This window comes from Hippopotamus amphibius, chromosome 3 (assembly GCF_030028045.1).
Source record: "Hippopotamus amphibius kiboko isolate mHipAmp2 chromosome 3, mHipAmp2.hap2, whole genome shotgun sequence".
NCBI lineage: Eukaryota > Metazoa > Chordata > Mammalia > Artiodactyla > Hippopotamidae > Hippopotamus > Hippopotamus amphibius.
The window spans coordinates 153,752,088-153,770,394 of NC_080188.1; the positions used below are offsets into that span (position 1 = coordinate 153,752,088).

At 52.9% G+C, this 18,307-nt stretch overlaps 1 protein-coding gene across 6 annotated transcripts in view; it reads right to left on the reverse strand.

Moving 5' to 3' along the window:
* Positions 1 to 17,472, reverse strand: part of LRRN2 (leucine rich repeat neuronal 2) — a 61,907-nt gene extending 44,435 nt beyond the window's left edge. The window contains exon 1 of one of the 6 annotated variants that reach the window (XM_057729940.1): positions 17,365 to 17,472. The gene's annotated coding sequence lies outside the window, so the exon portion shown is untranslated. Of the gene's footprint in view, positions 1 to 12,242; positions 12,259 to 17,364 lie in introns of those variants that run through there. The other 5 variants (XM_057729941.1, XM_057729938.1, XM_057729942.1 and 2 more) reach the window with 5 other exon arrangements.
* Between the last annotated feature and the right edge of the window lie 835 nt (positions 17,473 to 18,307).

Consider the following 18,307-nt stretch of genomic DNA (forward strand, 5'->3'; position numbering starts at 1 on the left):
AGGCGCTGGGAGCATGGCTGTGAGTAAGTCTCCGTCTGTGTTCTCAAGGAGCTTCCAATCCAGCAGGATAGGAAGACGCAGAGAAGAGATGTTTAATACAGCATGCTGAGTGCGCTCCGTACACGAGGGGAGGTGGCTGGGCTTTGGAGAAGGTTTCCCTGGAAAGATGTCACCTGAGCTGAGTGTTGAAGCACAGGGAGAGTCAAGCAGGTGAGGACTGTGTGAAGGGCACCCAGGCAGAAGGAACAGTTGAGCAAAAGTTATAGGTGTGGAGCAGCATAGGAAGGCCAAGAGGTGGTTGATTTTACTTGGGCATTTAGAAGGCAGAGAGTGGTAGCGGAAGAGGCTGCAAAGTAGGCAAAAGCCAAACCAGGGAGACCGTGTATGCCTCAAGGGCCCAGGCATTCTCCCTCAGGAGGGGGAGGGGCCCCTGTCCCGCACCTGCCTCAACCACCCTCGTTCTTTCCTCTGGATTCTCCCGGCACTCCTGCTCCTGGGACCCAGAGAGCCTCATCTGTCACTGTGTTCCGGCACTGACTGAGGGACTCTAAGTATCTGAGAAAAGTGAGAGGCCCAGCGCAGGCTCTGCAGAGCCCACTTAACTGTACAGGAGGTAAATCTACACAAACCAAACTGCACATCACACTCCAACCCATCTCCTCCTTCCCACCCCATGTAGGGTTTTTTTGGTTGTTTGTTTGTTTTGGTTTGGTTTTTGTTTTGTTTTGTGTACCACTTCTCCTTCCACTACCGTGGATAACTGAGAACTTGAGGCGGCCTCTTCTCTACAAGCATGTATATGCAGAGGTGCAGGGAGCACAGAACTGGGGCCACTAGCACCAGGTTCCAGCTTAACTCTTCGTTGACCAGCCCCATGGCTGCAAGCAAGTCACTAAACCTTTCTGAGCAGTAGTTTCCCCCACTGTGAAACAAGTGATCATGACACACACGCCAGCTTCCTCATAAGGGTGGCTCAAAGGACATTAAAAAAAAAAAAAAAACCATGATATATGTGAAAGCACTTTGTAGGCTGTGAAAGATTATTGCTCTTGTTCCTGAAAGAACTATTGGTGAAGAGGAGTCTACATCTCTGGCTGGAAAATTAGAGTAAATCTCCTTTGAAGCTGGGCAGTCTTTAGCTGGAGAAGGACAGTGAAGGGAAAGGAAAAGAAAGAGGAGAAACAACCCTGCCTCCTTCTACAGCAGAACATAGGCAAGGCAGCGGTCATCTGGTCTACCAATGCCACACTTGGGGGGGGGGGTGGCTTTTCCCTTCAGATTTTTCCATGAGATCCTGTTTGTATTGAAAGACCTTTCACTAATTAATTCCTTCGCCAAGTATTTTTTGAATGCCTCATCTGTGCCACTGTTACAAAAGTGAACTAAACAGTGTCTCCACCCTCATGGGGGTCACAGTCTAGTGGCAGAGACAGACATTTATCTAATAAGCACCCAATTATATAATTAGCCGTCATGATGTGTGTTATGAAGGAAGCATATAGGGCATTATGAGAGTGTTTAACAGGGGCCTGATAAAATTCTGGAGGTACCCTGAGAAAGCTTTTTTAAAGAAGGGTTATTTGAAGGACTTCCCTGCTGGTCCAGTGGCTAAGAATCCGCCTTTCAGTGCAGAGGACACAGGTTCGACTCCTGATTGGGGAACTAAGATCCCACATTCTGTGGGGCGCCTAAGCTTGCATGCTGCCAACTACTGAGTTTGCACGCTCTGGAGGCCGCGTGCCTCAGTGAAGAGCCGGTGGGTCATGAGGACCCAGCACAGCCAAAATTAAAAAAAATTAAATAAAAAAAAAAAGGATTATTTAAGTTGAGATCTGAAAGCTAACTAGAATTGAGGGAGAAATATGGAATGGGAAGAGTGATTAAGGACTAGGGAACAGCATGTGTGAAAACCATGAGGCAAAGAGTTTAGCAAAGAATGGTAAGAAGCCAACGTGCAGAGGGTAGAGTATGAGGGTGGTAGGGGAGTCAATGAAGAGTTTTGAGAGTATGGGACACTGTGACCAGATCAGATCTGTGTCCTTAAAAGATCGTGCTAGCAGCTATTTGGCAAGGGCAGATGTAGGCACGCGAATTAGAAGGGAATTCCAGTGGCCCAGGCGAGAGGTAAGGGCAGCCTGAAGTGGAGGCTGTGCAGATGGGAAGGAGTGGCTGGACATGGGTGCTATTCCAGAGATGAGACAGGACCTGGGCATGGACTGGTTATAAGGGGATAAGGGAAAGAGCTGACAGTGACTCCCACTACACAGAACTGGCTTGAGGTGGTACCATCCAAAACCAGGTAATGCTGGAGCGGGATCAGGCAGGGCGTGGAGAGGCAGTGGGAGATTTAGGACAATCATGACTCTGTCTTTAGATATGCCAAGCCTGAGATTCCTTGAGACATCCAACTTAGTCAGCTAGGCAGGTGGACATAAGGACATGGAGCTCAGAGGGAAAGATGCAGGCTAGAGATGCACTTTTGGGTGTCACCTGCACGTGGCTGATAATAGAAGCCTTTCATGAGATGGCTTAGGGATAGCTATCTAGTCAGAAGAGAATACCTTGAACCAGACCATAAGCAATGTCAATATTTAAAGATAGAGAAGGGAAGGATGAGTCAGCAAAGAAGACTTGGAATAACCAGAAAAGCCACGAATATGGGGTCAGAGAAGCCAAGGGAAAAGAAGTGTCAGAAAGGAGTGAAAAATGCTTCTGAGAACTAAAAACTCTTCCCTGCACTTAGTGATACGGAAAGCTGTTTCAGTAGAGCATTGGGGGAGGAGGCTAGACTGAAGTGGGGCAGAGGAAGGAGTGGGAGGTGCAGAAACGAAGAGAGCTAGTGGAGCTAGCTCTTTCAAGAAATTTGGCCCCTACGGAGAAAGGAGATAAGATGGTGGCAGGCGGTAGCGTTGAGGAAGGTTTTTGTTGTTGTTTTTGTTGAAGATGGGAGAAGCTTGAGCATGGTGGGAAGGATGTTCCTCAGGAGACCAGAGATCAGGATCTAGAACATCGGTGGAGGAAGAACTGGGCTGCAATGGAAATGCGGCCTCCTTTGCTCAGTCAGGAGGCAAGGAGGAGAGGGCTGATGCAGAGGCAGGTGGGTTTGAGGGTTTGGTGAAACGAGTTGAGTGTTCTCCTGATGGCTTCTATTTCTCTGTGAAGTAGGAGGTGAGGTCCTCAGCTGAGAGTGAGGGCGTAGGTAGAGTTTTGGGGAGGGAGGTGTGAAACAGTCACTGTGGAAAGTCAGGAGGGAGATAACCACAGGAATGCGGTAGGAACACCAGGCACTTTTGAAGGATAAGTTGGGTTGCTGATGGTGAGTTTTTAGAGGTCCCCACCTGCCTCATTTTGTCTTTCTCTAGCAGGTTTCTTGTCTGGATGCAGGCAGAAAGCAGCAGATAGAGTGACTAATCTGGAACTGGGATTGTGCCAGACTGGGGCAATAAAAAGACAGGGGGGCAGGAGAGTTTAGGATATTGGCAGGGGAGTTCTTGAAGTGATGGAACATGGAATTTATCTGGACTCAGAGAAGGGAAGGCAGAGGAAGGTCATGGATGGCAAGAAAGTAGAGGTGGCAATGGACCAAAGGATCTAGAACACAGGTCCCAATGGACCAAAGGTCTCAATGAGGTTAAAAATGGCTGTGTGGGGACTTCCTAGGCGGCGCAGTGGTTAAGAATCCGCCTGCCAATGCAGGGGACATGGGTTCGAGCCCTGCTCTGGAAAGATTCCACATGTCATGGAGCAACTAAGCCCGTGTGCCACAACTATTGAGCCTGTGCTCTAGAGCCTGTGAGCCACAACTACCGAGCCCATGTGCCGCAGCTATTGAAGCCCACGCGCCTAGAGCTTGTGCTCCACAACAAGAGAAGCCAGTACAATGAGGAGCCCACACACCACAATGAAGAATAGCCCCCGCTCACAGCAACTAGAGAAAGCCTGTGTGCAGCAATGAAGACCCAACACAGCCAATAAATAAATAAATTTATTAAAAAAAAAAAAATAAGGCTGTGTGGGAGTCTGAGATAACAAGCTGGGGAGCAGGAGATGGTGAACAGAAAGCAGGATGCTCCATTAGGTGACTTCCAGGTGATGGCAAGATCTAGGCTGTGACCCTGGGAATGAGCGGCTGAGGCAGGGAAGCTCGTGAAGGGGCTGATGGGTCTAGGGGTAGAATGAGTTACCCACCTAGTCACTGATCTCACGCAGAACAATGGACAGACTTGGAAAGGGAAGGATATCAATGGGCAGATGCCAAAGGCTTCACTGAACAAGAGGGTGGCTGGTGATGATAAGGGGGAGGAGGAGATGCAGCTTCATTTTTACGAGACTCCGGAAATGAATCAGATCTCTTGGAGAAATTACATTCCTTTGCACCTTAAGTATGTTCTCCAGAGTGGAAGGGCAGAAAAGAAAGTGGAAGGAGTCTTGAGAAGAGGTAACAGACATGGCACAGGGTCAGAAGCTGGGAAATGTATATCTAGTCCTGATGACACCTACATGCTATGTGACCTTGGGCAAGTCCTTTCCTCTCCCTGGGCCTCAGATTTTGCATCAATAAAAACAGGTTGGGGGAATTGGCTAAGCTAAAGTTCCCCCATCGATGTTAGGGAGACACAGATGGGTTACAGGTGTGCTGAGACACTGATCCCCTTAGCTCCTGGGTCAGAGTCCCTGAGCCATTATCGTTGTGTCTGTGTGCTACACTGTGAACGAGAGGGTGGGGAAGCGTGGGCCAGACACTCTCCAGGGCCCCAGCCGTCTCTGACGTTCTGTTTGCGCATCTCTGGCGCTCCATCTTGGAAGAGGCTGTGGGGAGGCTGATAGAAGAACAGACAGACTCCTGCTGCAGGCAGAAGTCCATCTGCTGGCAGAGACAGAAGCCAAGTTCCCAACTCCCTCTTACTCTCCTCACCTCCCTCCCAGCACCAGCTGAGCGAGCTGTGATCTGCTCAGCTGCCCAGGTGAGGGGCAGGTGCAGCTGTTCCTCTTCTGTCTGGTGGCTTGGTGATCACTGGCAGCCCCCTCAAGCCTCAGCAGCAGCTTATGAAAGTAGAGGAACACTTCATCCACTTTGCAGTTCTAAAAACAGACTCACCATTTCTGAGGAGTCGGGCAGAATATCTCATTGCACATGACCCAGACAGAGGCTTCCCAATGCAGACCTTTGTCTTGGGGCCAGCCACTTCTCAGAGATCCATGGAAGATCCACTACATGGTTGACCTTGGTTCACCCTCTCTCTCTGCCACTAGCCCTCCTTGGCGTCCCCCTCCACTTCCTGTCAGATGCTATATGCTTAGAGAATGCACAGGCACCCCAACTGCACCCTAATCATAAAATATTAAGAAAGACCAGCACCTGGCCCAGTACTCTATACACAGTAGATACTCAGTAAATATTTACCAAATAAATGAATACTATTCTCAAATACTTAAAAAAGAAAAACTTACCAAGCCCACCAGAATTTTTTTAAACTATTGATCACATTGCTCCTATTTATTGGAGTAGATAAAAGATTACTTCTTAAATTCTTTAATATTTATTAGTGCCTACTATATGCCAAGTATTGGAGTGTGCGCTGGTTTCATTTCCACAACCCTGTGAAATGGGTATGCTAATCCCATTCTACAGATAAGCAAACTGAGCCTCAAAGAGAGGTTAAGAGACATGTCCAAGGTCGTAGAAGTGGTAGACAGCGGCCCCAGGATTCTAACTCAGATGTATCTAACTTTAAAGATGGTGCTGTTTTCAGCACACCAGGCTCCCCCTCTGCCTAAACAGAGACTAGGATAGAGACAGAAGTGAAGGAGGAGGCAGAGAAGTGTGGAAGACTGCATGGCACACAGGCGAGGCTCGCCGCTGCCTTGCCCCGGGGAAGTGGTTTTGAGGTTGGATAAGCTTTGCTGAAGAGAAGTGGGGAAGGTCAGGCCCTCGCTCATCTCTCTCCCTTTGATTGCTTGGTTAGTTCACCCACTGCCTACGCAATCTGGCATTTCACTCAGTGCCGCCTGGCTTGGTTCTCTGAGCGTGTGAGAGACCAAGACGAGGCAAAGACCTGTCCTGTGGATACACCACCCCGTCCCCTCCCCACAAGGTGGAGTGACTACTGGGCCCAGGAGGGACCCTTGTTCTCAGGGCCCAGGGAGCAGGCAAGATGTCAGAAAACACGAGTGGTCTGACCTGCACGGATGAACATGGCTGTCAGTCCCCCACACCTGCCCACCGCTGCCTGACAGGTGAGCAGCTGTGCTCTACATCTGTCTGTCCATCTGTCTCCATCTCAGGGGCCTGGAGAGAGCTGATGCCCCTCAGAGAGGGGAGGCCCTCGGCCTGAAGCAGCTCCTTTACTGCAGATATTAATCAGCAGGGAATAGGAAGGGTGGGGCCGGAAACAAAGTGTGCCTCTCTCACCATCCCAAACCTGAACCTCCTCCTCACTGCCAAGCGCCCCTCACTGCCCCACCTCCCCTCCTCACTAGCTCCCCTAGCTCTGACTGCCAAGCTCTGCAAATTACCACACATGCCAATAAGTCATTAGAAACCAGAACAGCAAATGTGGGGTTGCCATGGAGACCGACACCAGGAGCTGGCAGCCCTGGGGGCCGGCCCGTGGCTCAGGTGTTCTGTGGGGAGAGCTGGGGAGGCCAAAACAGCTGGCAGAGGGGCGATAAGGCACTAGTGGGGTGCTGATTTCAGGCGGGGCAACCAGACTCTGCTGCCTCTGCTCCCCGCTCCCCCAAGGCCTCGTGCGCGGCACGAGGGCAGGTGCAGCTGGGCCAATGGGCCAAGCCCCCTCCCTACACAGAACTGCATCTCTGCCCAGAGGAGGTGGCTGTGACAAAGCCCACCTGGGGGCCAGCCCCGGGGAGAGGAAGGCTGACAGCCCTGAGCAACCTGAGCTGCTGACCTGTGTCTGGAGGAAGAAGCCCGTCAGTGAAGGGCTCAAGGCAAGACCAGCACTCAACCACTCTCTCCCATCTTCCTGAACTTGCAACTCAGTTATGCTTCTGCGCAGTGCTCAGCATCGTGCCCAGCTTTTTGTAGGCAAGAGCACACACATCCATTTGCTGCAAGTGGATGCGTGGACAGAGAACCAACGCAGATAACCGCCCGAGTTCTCTGACAGGACAGGAGCAGGCCCTGGACTGAGTCCACCAGTTCAGTGTGACCTCTGACAGAGCCACGTCTCTCTGGGCCCTCACGGGGAAAATAACCAGATTGTGTTTCAGACACAGTGTATTTCATCAAACTGGCTTTTCAGAGCCTCCGAGTTCTGAAAGTGATTCCTCCAGGGTCATGGGTCAGGAGGAGGCCGAGTAGTGGGGTTCTGGTCCCCTGGCTTTGCTCCAACTTCAGCAGCCTGGAGTAATTTCCTGTTGTTAAGGTAACACATTACAGCAAATTTAATGGCTTAAAGCAACATAAATTTACTACCTACAGTTTGAAAGGTCAGAAGTCCAAAATGGGTCTCACTGGGCTAAAATCAAGGTGTCAGCAGGTGTGTGTTCCTCTGTGGAGGCTCTAGGGGAGAACTTGTTTCTCTGCCTTTTCCAGCTTCCTGAGGCTGCTGCATTCCTTGGCTCATGGCCCCTTCCATCTTCAAAGCCAGCAACGGCCAGTTAAGTCTTTCTCACCTCTCATCACCCTGACACTGACTTCTGCCTCCCTCTTCCACATTTAAAGGACTCTTGTGATTACACTGGGCCCAGCTGGATAATCCAGGATAACCTCTTTATTTTAAGGTCAGCTGATTTGCAACCTTATTTCCCTTTGCCGTGTAACATAACAAATCTACAAGTTCTAGGGATTAGCAAATGAGCATCTTTGGGAAGCCATTATTCTGCCTAAAATACATATAGCTTTGTTTTGAAACATGGATCAATTTCTAGAAATGTTTGAAAGCCACATAACCAGAGTACTCTCCGTTGCCATCAGTTTTAAATGCTATGACCTGGACTCCTCCTCTTCTCCCTGGAGGATCCTCACAAGGAAATTCAGAGGAAGTCTGGGGCCTGCCCATCGGGTGTGAACGCTGGCAGGCTGAGGCTGTCCTGGCACGGTGTACAGAGACGGGTCTCTGTGTCCACCAAAATAGAGATCTCCAGGGAGGAAAGCATGAGGGCTGTTTGGGAGAACCCACCAGTCTCAATTCTTTCCCTTCCTTCCCTCTGTACCCATCTATTCAGATTACCATGCAGTCACCTGTTCTTGTTTTCATGTCCAGGTAAGGTCAGATGGAGCTGTGCGTGCGCAAGTGTCCATGCACGCACGTGAACGAGCCTCCCCCATCAGACTGGGTGATCCCTGAGGCCGTGTCCTTGTTTTCCTTTGCTCCCCCACCCCACCACCCCCGTCCCTTGGCACTGCACCTGGTGCAGGAGGTGTACTGATTTGAGAGTCAAAAGTTGAGACAGCAGCCCTTCTTCCCACACGGTGACCTTCAACACTGTCCCCTCTTAAATCCATCCAGAGGAGCCCCCACATTATTTGTAATAAACTCTAGAAACAGTACCCACGTTCAGAAGGCACATGTTTTAGAATCTTCCTGCTAGCACATTTCTAGGCCTACAGTGATCAGCACTTGCCCCTGGGGGAGACGGTGGCCTCACATCCTCCCCCCAACACGGCACAACCTCTGTTCCCACCTCTGCAAGACAGTCTCTGCCAACCGCCTGGGACCCAGTGGGGCTGAATAACCCCACTTTCTCTAATGAGAAGGGTGCCCTGGGTATTAACCACAGCTGTGGTGTTTTATGATTTTATGCAAATTACCCTCTCTCAGCCTTTTTTTCCCCCTTGGTATAAACCGACACCTCATTCCCGTTCCTACTTCTATCGTATGTCTCAAGGGATCCTGGAGAAGAAATGTGATGCAGGAGGGCAAAGCTATTCTTCGGAGGTGTGGCCCTGGGGAGCCTGAGGAGAAAAGGAACTAACTTTTATTGAGCCTCTACTTTGTAGCAGGCACTTCACACAGATTAGCTCATTTAATGCCGGGGTGGGGAGGGGGAGGGGGGAGGAGGTTGAGAACCAGAGCTCTTGAGTCAGCAAGATTTGGGGCTGAATTCTGGCTCTGCCACTTGCGGGCTGTGTGTGGCCTCGGGCAAGTTACTTAATGTTTCTCACCTTTAGTTTCCTCAATGGCAAAATGGGGGAAAATAACATCTACTTCACAGTGTTATGTGGATTAAGTGAGATAAATGCAGTAAAGCGTTTGGCACATCATAAGCACTCAGCAACTTAGCTCTTATCATTAACCACCCTATGAAGTGGGTGCTATTCACCCAGATGTACAGATGAGGAAACTGAGGCTCAGAGAAGTTAAGGAAACCGCCCAAGGGCATGTGGCTACAAGAGGGGCTCTAACCAGCTCTGATTCCAGCTCCTCCGGATTGCGGGCAAGCCCCAGGCTCAGGCCTGCACGGTGGACGTGGCTGTGCTGAGAGGCCTCGGGGACAGAGCTGGGGGCCCTCCTTCCTCAGGCTGCTAGGGGCCCAGAGGAGGGAGAGCAGACCGTCCAGCAGAAGCGTCGCCCTTGTGACTCTCGGCTGCAGCTCTCTGGCTGAGGGCTGGGAGGGCTCCACCAGTGCTCCCACTCCACCCCAGGGCAGTCTCTCTCCACAGTCCAGAAAAGAGCCCAACCCCCAGGCCCCAGGCGGCCCCTCTCCAGGGGAAAGACAAATTCACCCCTCATGGGGGATGGAGGCTCATGTGGGCAGAATTTCATTTCCATTTCGCGATACGTGAAACTAACTGGCATGTTCTAGAAGTAACCTACCAAAGAGGAGCCCAGGCAGTGAGAGGAAGGGAGAAGAGGAGCCGGGCTGCAGACAGGGTAGAAAAACAGAGCTAAAAGGAATTCCAGAGAACTGGGCCCCAGACTATCACGGGGCTGAGGGTGGACTGGTGGATGGCACCAGATCAGAAGAGAACAGATCTGTGAAAACAACTTGCGAGCTGGAAATGGAACCTGAGAAGAGCAAGAGGGCTTCGAGGGACAGAGATCACCTGGCTCTGCAAGGGAGGCCAACAGCACTGGCCAACGGTTTCCATTTTCTAAGGCAGCGCGCCCCAACCTTTCTGGCACCAGGGACCATTTTCGTGGAAGACAATTTTTCCACAGACCGGGGCGGGGGCTGGGGGAAACGGTTTCGGGATGATTCAAGCGCATTACACTTATTGTGCACTTTATTTCTATTATTATGACATCAGCGTGGACCACCTCACATCATCAGGCATTAGATCCTGGGGGTTGGGGACCCCTGCTCTAAAAGGCTGCTCTCCTGTTTCCTGAGAGAATGAAGGAGACACGAGAAACCCAGGTGTTGGGGAAGGGAAGGGGCTGCCCCAGAGGCAAAATGCCTGCCCTGGGCAGCTTTCACACCTGCTGCCTTGCTCCCTGGCCTGACCACCCTTCCTCCCTCCCCCCCACCCCCACCAGTTCCCCTCCTGAGAATCCTCCCTCTGCAGATCCAAACCCCACCGTTTTCAAGGCCCAAATCAGCTGCACCTCCTCAGGGACGCGTTCCCTATATACTCCCACACAGAGCTCACAGTTCTGATAACATTTATAGTCTAAATCACACAGTTTAGCACTTGGTTTTAAATACTGTCTGGTATTATTCCCTCCTTATTTCTTGTGAGTATAAGTTTTGCCTTTCCAGCTGACTGGTAGGTTTCCTACCAGTAAAGACTGTGTCTTCTGCTTCTTTTTATTACCGCCCCCGCCCCCAGCCTAAGAGGCAATGTCCCTCATGAGAGGACTCGCTGGGTTAGTACTGATGGACTAAATTAGCTTCAACGTCTGGAGAACTTCCTGACCAGCCACCTAGTAAAACACAGAAACGGATGGCCCAGACCCTGGGGTTTTAAAAGGTCGGATCATATCACCCCCTGCCCTAAACCCTGCAAAGGATCATCTCACTCTCAGGAAACAAACGCCTCACCCCAGCTCCAGGGCTCTCCAAGTTCTGGCCTCCTGCCTCTGAGCCCTTGCACTCGCAGCTTCCTCTGCCAGGCGTGCCCTTACCATCTGCCTCCACTTCATCTTTACTCACATGTCATCTTCTCCCAGAGGGCCCCTGCAGAAAGCTACAATGTCTCCTCTTCCTAACAGTGCTCTCCTAGCCCCCTTCCTGGCTTTATTTTTCTTTTTAGCACTTGTCACACTGTAATACACTGTTGACACTCAGTGCAGGGGTTTGGGGCACCCACCCTTTCCATGCACAGTTGAAAGTCTGCATACAATTTATAGATGACCCTCTATATTTGTGGTTCCTCCATATCTAGATTCAACCAAGCATAGATTGTGTAGTGCTGTAGTACTTACTATTGGAAAATAAACAAACAAACAAACAAAAATCACACAGTTCAAACCTGTGTTGTTCAAGGGTCAACTGTACTATTTATTTATCGTATCCCCAGACAATAAAGTATAAGCTCTGTAAAAGCAGAGATCTCTGGTTGCTCACTGTTACCTATACCCCCAGTGCCTGGCACAGATGCTTCACAAATGCTTGCTGAATGAAGAAAGCCCAGCCCACCCTGGGTCTGAGATGGCCAAGGCACAGGTGTGCTCAGAGATGGGTAATAGACAGGAAATTCTCTAGGTCTCCTCCAGATGTGGGATTCTACCATTTCACCACTGGGCCAACTCTAGAGAAGCACTTTCTGAGGTCTGGAGGTCTGGAGCTGTGTGAGCCCCTATGACCTTCATCCCATTGGGAGGTCTGTCCAAGAAGTAGAGTGAGGGGTTCAGGGTGACTGCCAGGCGGGGTAAAGTGTCAAGCCCCTCCCCTCCACATGCACAGCTTTTAGGTTCCCAGCCTGCCCACCAGCCAGCCCTCTGTGGTTGCTTCATCTCCTAGGCATGACCAGCCCTGCCCTCCCAGGCCCCAGACAGACACTTTCATCGCCTGCCTCTGATGCTCATTCTGAGAACACTCTGCAAAGGAACACGATCTTCCCTGCCTTTCTTCTCTCCGCGCCCCTTTTCTCCCCACCTGCCCAACCCCCCAGTAGAATGAGGGAAGACAGACCTGCTTTTCCTGGGGGACCCATGCTGGCTGCCTAACAATCGCTGCCCCTTCTTCCACGTGTTTGCTCCTGAAGGATCTGCCTGTGAGATGTTTGTAGGTAGGAACAATTCTACTTGCTCTTCCCAAGACACAGGAGCCTCCCCTGTTAGAGATACCCCACTGACAGCACTATCCCAAGCCTTCCCTACCTCCCTCCCCCTCACCTGGGGTCTGCACCCTGCTCTTCCGGAAGTCACTGGGACATGTCACTGGGAGAAGACATCTCCCAGAAGTCACCTTCGCATTGGTTCCCACTACTGTGGCCCTGGGGACTGACTCTTAGGGTCCAGCTTCTCTGAGGCCACTGGCTCCATGTGGCCCCCAAGGCACTTAACTGAGGCAGAAGGAAACAATGTTGGTTCTCCAGGAGCTGTGACCTGTGAGAGGAAAAAGAAGGGAGATTCTCTCTGAAGGTCCCTAAAGGGGGACAGGTAGCCCCTGGCTTGGACAGGACTTGGGGAGCTTCTTACTGTAGGGAGTGGGGAGAATGGGCAGGATGCCCCCAGCACCCTCCAGGCCCAAGGGACACTGGATTCTGGGGGCATTAAGGAGCAGGAGTTCTCCAGTCAGAAAGAAGGGTAAGTCCTCCCTCAGTTTTTTCTAGCTACATGTTCTTGAGCAAGTTACTGAACCTCTCTGAGTCTCAGTTTCCTCGTGTTTAAATTAGAGATAATACGAGGACCTAGCTAATGGGGTATTTTTTGAGCACTTCATGGGAAAATGTAGGTAAAGCACGCAGCACAGTGCCTGGCACACAGTAAGTGCTCAATAAATGCCAGCTGCTATAATTAGTGCCATTACAACATGCGAGGTAGACGCTGAATAACAGTGCCCCAGGAACCATCTGCCTGCTCTTCACCTTGGAACTCACTTCACGTCCATCAAATGCTCAGCAGCCAGCAAGGTGTGGGTGGAAGAAATGTACAGAGAGAAACTCCTCAGGCCAAGGTGTCTCCTGGGTTTGCAGAAGCAAAAGAAGCCAGAGGACAAGGGCCATGGCAGCTCTGGGTGTGGAGCAGAGGCTACTTGATGATGGCTTAGAACATTTAGAAGGCCACAGTCATGAGACCAATCCCAGCAGAGATGTACCAGGTCCCCTGCCCAAAGGCCAAATGTTTTAGGCTGGAGAGTGTGGGGATGTTCCGGGCGACCTGCCAGCCCCACTGGAAGCTCAGCTCCGAGCACTGGAAACAAAGAGGCTGAGGTGGGATGTGTCCAGGGTGCTCCTGGTACCCAGAGAAGGCAGTACACACACAACACAGCCCCAGGAAACCACACACCATTCCTGGGCCCCAGGGTTTCCCGGCCTACCACCTCTGCCTGGTAGACTCCTTTTCATGCCTTGCCCCATTATTATGTCCTTTGATGCAGACAGTCACCTCTTTATCTGCTTATCCCGATGCAGACAGAGATAGTCACCTCTTTATCTGCTTATCCCTGTACTATAGCACTTGTTTCATTATTAAGACTGACTCCCCTACTTAATAATAATATTTATCTGGCACTTACTATGCCAGGCACTGTTCTAAACTCAGCAGGTGTATTAACTCATTTAATCATCACAACAACTCTATGAAGTAGGTACTATTATTATCCCATTCATACATGAAGAAACCAAGACACAGAGACGTTTGATAACCTGCCCAGTGTCACCCAGCTAGAAGTGGTGGGGCCTGGATTTGAGCCCCAGCTATGTGGCTCTAGAACCTGTGTGAACTCCTGGAAGGCAGGGGCAACACCTGATTTGTGTCTGTCTCTAGCACCGGGCTGAACATACAGTAGGTGCTTAGAAAAGATAGGCTGACTAAGCACACGCCTGCATAAGGCTAATGTGGTGAATGTTCCAGCCTCTGAGCTGCAGGACAGAGAGACCAAGGCCCTCCGGAAAGTATCAGATAAAGGCATCCTTATTCACTCTCTCTCAGCAATCCCACCACACACTGCTGTCTCCCCTGCCCACTGTGTCTTTTTGTGCACGTGTCCTGACTTCTGGTGTTTGTTTCTGTTTATCTCTTGCCTTTGTCTGTTCCTAGGTCACTCTCCCCCTTTCCTGTCCCATGCAGCCTCCATCCATTGTCCCTGTCCTCCCCTGTAGTTCTTGCAGGCTTGAAAGCCTCCCATCCCCACTCTTTGCCTTGGAGCTTTTCTACAATTCAGACTTGCCCAAGGAGCTTGAGAACATCAATGACACTGACTCATTAGACTGGCCACGGACCAAGCTCCTACACATTGACCCTGAATGGAAACAGCAATTTCCCAACAACTCTACTTAAATGCTGTGAGTGAGTGTGTGTGTGGAGAGAGAGACAGCCTGCCTACAGACCTGTGGGGGACCAAGAAGATCCACTGCCCTCCCTGCCTCCTCTCCCAACTCCTCCAGGCTTCCCTGATCCCTTGAGAAAGCTTATCCATGCAACCATTCAGCAAATCCTTATATATTTTAATATTCTGGGGAGACAAGGCATGTTCCTGAAAAGCTGGGTTACAATGGAACCTTCAGATAACTGTATAAGTTACCAGATGTCACAGACATAGGGGTTGAGTGAACTGCAGATAATCAGTGATTTCAAAATGGAGATCTCTGTGACCTGGGACGAGTGGTTTATCCTCTCTGGTCCTCAATTTCCTCAGTTATAAAGCAGATGACAATCTAGAACTTAGAAGTTATGAGGAGGATTGAATGAGATAATTTTTGTAAAGCTGCTGACAGACGGGTGCTTAGTAGGTATTCAATAAGAAATGTTTCTTTCTCCCTTCTCAATCTAAGGCACTGGCCTTCTACTCAGCCCTCCCAGATAAACAGTATGATGTGAACTGGTCCATCCTTTAAGATCAGAAATGTCTTAAGGACAGGATGACCCTGGGTCTGTAAGCTTTGCAGTATTTGGTTTATTGCAGGAAGATGGGCCTGTCATGGTAGAGGTCATCCAGTATGATAAAGGTGACAATTTACTACGATTGTTCACACCTCTCCTCCCACCAACCCCACAAGCAATGGGTCTTTGAAAGAGCCTGGTGGGCAAAGACTGAATCCGCTGGGAAGTCCAGATACAACTATGGTTCTGCCCTGAGATATAAAGGTTTGTTTAACTGCTGTATCCTCAGTTCCTAAAATAGTGCTAAGGACAGAGTAAGTGCTCAATAAATTGCTGAATGAATATTTTAAAAAAAGAGCAGTAGATTTTCTTTCTCCTTTGAAATAAAGGAAAGAAAGGAAGAAAAAAAGAAAGAGAAAGCAAGCAAGCAAGCGGGTAGGAGGGGCAGGAGTCATGCAGGGGGAAGGAGGCTGCCAGGCCCTCCAGCCAGGCCCCTCCTCCGCAAAAGGGGTGCAGCAAAGCTAACAGTGCATGTGTTCCCACCCTGAGGATGCTCAGGAGCCAGGAGCCGAGTGCACACACCTGGCTTGAGGTTGAAGTGGCAGGTTACAGAAGACAAAGGGCAAAGGTGGAAACAGACCTGGAAGGGAGGGAGGGAGAAGTCTGGGGAGAGGAAGAGGGTGAGAGAAGAGGGAGAGCAGTGTGAGGGGAAAGGGAGAGGAAGAGATGCTTGAGGGGGGAGTGAAGGAGAAGGGGGGGGAGGGAGGCACAGGAAATAAAGAACGGGGAGTGGGGAGGAATGGTGAAGAGTTATAGAGGAAACCTGCTGTTTCGGCCTGGGTAGAATTCATCTTAGCAGACCTCTGAGTTCTCCTGCCACTCAGTGCCTCCTTTGGGCTGGGCTGTGCAGGGGTAGGCTGTACATGTGGGGGTGCTTCTAGATGCCAGGGGTCTGCCAGACCTTGAGTAGATCTCAATCCCTGAAACCTGAGGCCTTTAGTTCCATTCTTTCCAAATAATGAGGTCTGATCCCAGGTCGAGAGGGACGCTCCCTGCCCTCTCCCCCATGGGAAGGAGAAGACTCAGTATGAGCCAGCCCAGGGGAAGGAAGCGGGTCTAGAAGGCTCAGACCCCTAGCTGCGTTCTCTTTCTGTCTTCTCCCCATAAGGGCACCTGGCCAGCCAGGAAAGTGGGTCAGGCCACCCACATGTGACTTTTTCCTAATAACAGCAGGGCCCACAGGCAAGGGGGCCTCAGAGCCTTGTACACAGCCCTGCCCACCCCATGCCCAGTGCTTTTTTGTTGGAGGGACCTTTAAGGAGGAATGGGCAGTGGGAGGGGATCCCTGCCTTCTCATTCAGGAAGAAGGCATGGGCCAGAGCCCATGGCAAGCTGGCGGGGAAGAGGGAGACTGCCGTCTGCCAGGGTGCATGGAAAGACCCAGATCTCCCCAGGATGATCACCAAGCTGGCAGGGAGCCACCTCTACTCCCCGGACCTGGGGTGTCTGTCTTCTCTACCACCCCACCTTCTGGGGTCTTCAAGTAGAGGGCCCGACCGGTGCATCTCCGGCAACTGAGCGCTGCGCCCAGCCCACCCCCTCCCGACCCTGCCAGTTGCCCAATTAGAAGCTGCGTTGGCTCCAACAGATGGGAGCTGCGGCAGCTTGAAGAACAGAGCACAAAGCCCAGCTGACATTTTCCTTCCTGTTCGTTTGATGGGGGAGGAAGGACGGGGACACAGGGGGAGCACAGCAACACCCCCAGGGCCCACCCGCAGCCTCCAGGTCTCCCGCACCTCTTCAGCGTCTCAGCTCGGCAACAAATGGGGCTCAGTGTCCCCCCACCGGCGGCTCCCCGCTGGCTGGGCAGCCAGAGCCTGCGCCGCCCTCCGCCCGCAGACCAGACGCGCCACCTGTGGCTGGCCAGCCCCTCCCGTGGGCTGGGTGCCGCGCTGGGCCCGCGCCGGCCTTCCACTCGCGGGCCCGCAGGCTGAGCCCCAGGCCCACCCATCCCCCACCCCGAACGTCCCGGCCCAGGCTGCGCACAGACCCCTGCCGCCCGGGAGGAGCCCGGCTCCGGCTTCCAGATACTTCGGACAGACACCAAGGCCACCCTGGACACCCGTGCTCCAAGGAAGAGGACGTCCCCGGGCTCTGGAGCGCTTCCCCCGGCGAGTCCGCCCCTGTCACGCCCTCCCTAACCTCTCGGCCACCTCGCGGCTCCCCGACATCTCGGGGCCGGGCTCTGCCCAGCAACAGTTTGGGGGCGGTTCGGGCCTCCCCGGGCGGATTCAGGCCCGGACGCCCCCTCCTCGGTGCAGCCCGCGCCGTCGGCGGCCTCCTTTCGCGTCTCCAGCCCTCCTTCCCTCTCACCTCGCGGCCGCCTCCCCGCGGGCGTCGCGGCGGAAGCCCGCCCCTCCCCCAGCGCCGCCCGGCCCCGCGGCCCCCAGCCCGCCAGCCGCACACTCACCCCGGGCCGCCGTCCGCCTCCCGCGCCGCCGCGCGCCGCCGGCTCCGGCCGGGGCTCCGCTCGGGGAGGCCGGCCCGCCGCTCCCTCCGCGCGCGCCGCCCTCGCAGCCCGGGGCGGGGTCGCGCGCGCGCCTCCTCGCCGCGGAGTTTTCCTGGGAGTGGTCCCGGGGCAGAGCCGGAGGGAGGCGCCGGCGGAGCAACCGCCTTCCACCTGCGTCGGGCCCGCGCGCCCGGCGGGAGGCTGGCGCCCGAGGTGGGGCGCTTCTTCCGCGCGCCGCCCGTTCGCAAGTGCGGCGAGCAGGCCCCCGCGGCGCCCCGCGCCCCTCTGCCCGCCCCTCCCCCTGGCTTCTCGCTCGCTGCTCCGCCGCTCTCCCAACCTCCCCAGCCCACTCCGCTCGCCTCCTCCCCGCCTGCCTGCCACGCCACCCCCGCGCGCCCCCCTCCAGTCCCGCTGCCGTTTTAACTCCTGAGTGGCCAGAGGCCCCTTTCCCTAACGCGCACACACCCCGGAGGGAGGGCTTGGGTGGGGCCAGATGCGAAGGCTTGAGCGTCTCGGGCCGTGGTGTTCTTGTGCCTTTACACGCAAGGTTTGTCTGAAAGAGGAAGGGGGCACAGCGGGTAGATGTGAGCGGGGAAGGAGGACCGCTCTTCTGATATTGCCTCTTACTCCCTTGCAAAGGCCAGGAGGACAGAGGGGAAATTCAGCAGCCTTTAGAGCACAGGTGCAACTCATACGCATAGCGTTTTTGCTTTGTGTGGTGCCATCCTCTCCAAGCCAACAGCGGACTAAAGAATACAGAGTAGGTTAGAATTTGTCCACGGGCACAGGCGCCGCTCATCCTAAAGAATGGGGTAGGATATCCATCCCACCCCCGCCAGTTCTCATGCAGTTCCAGCATTGCCCCCTCAGCTGGGCAGCTCTGGCTTTCTGGAAGACTCCATCC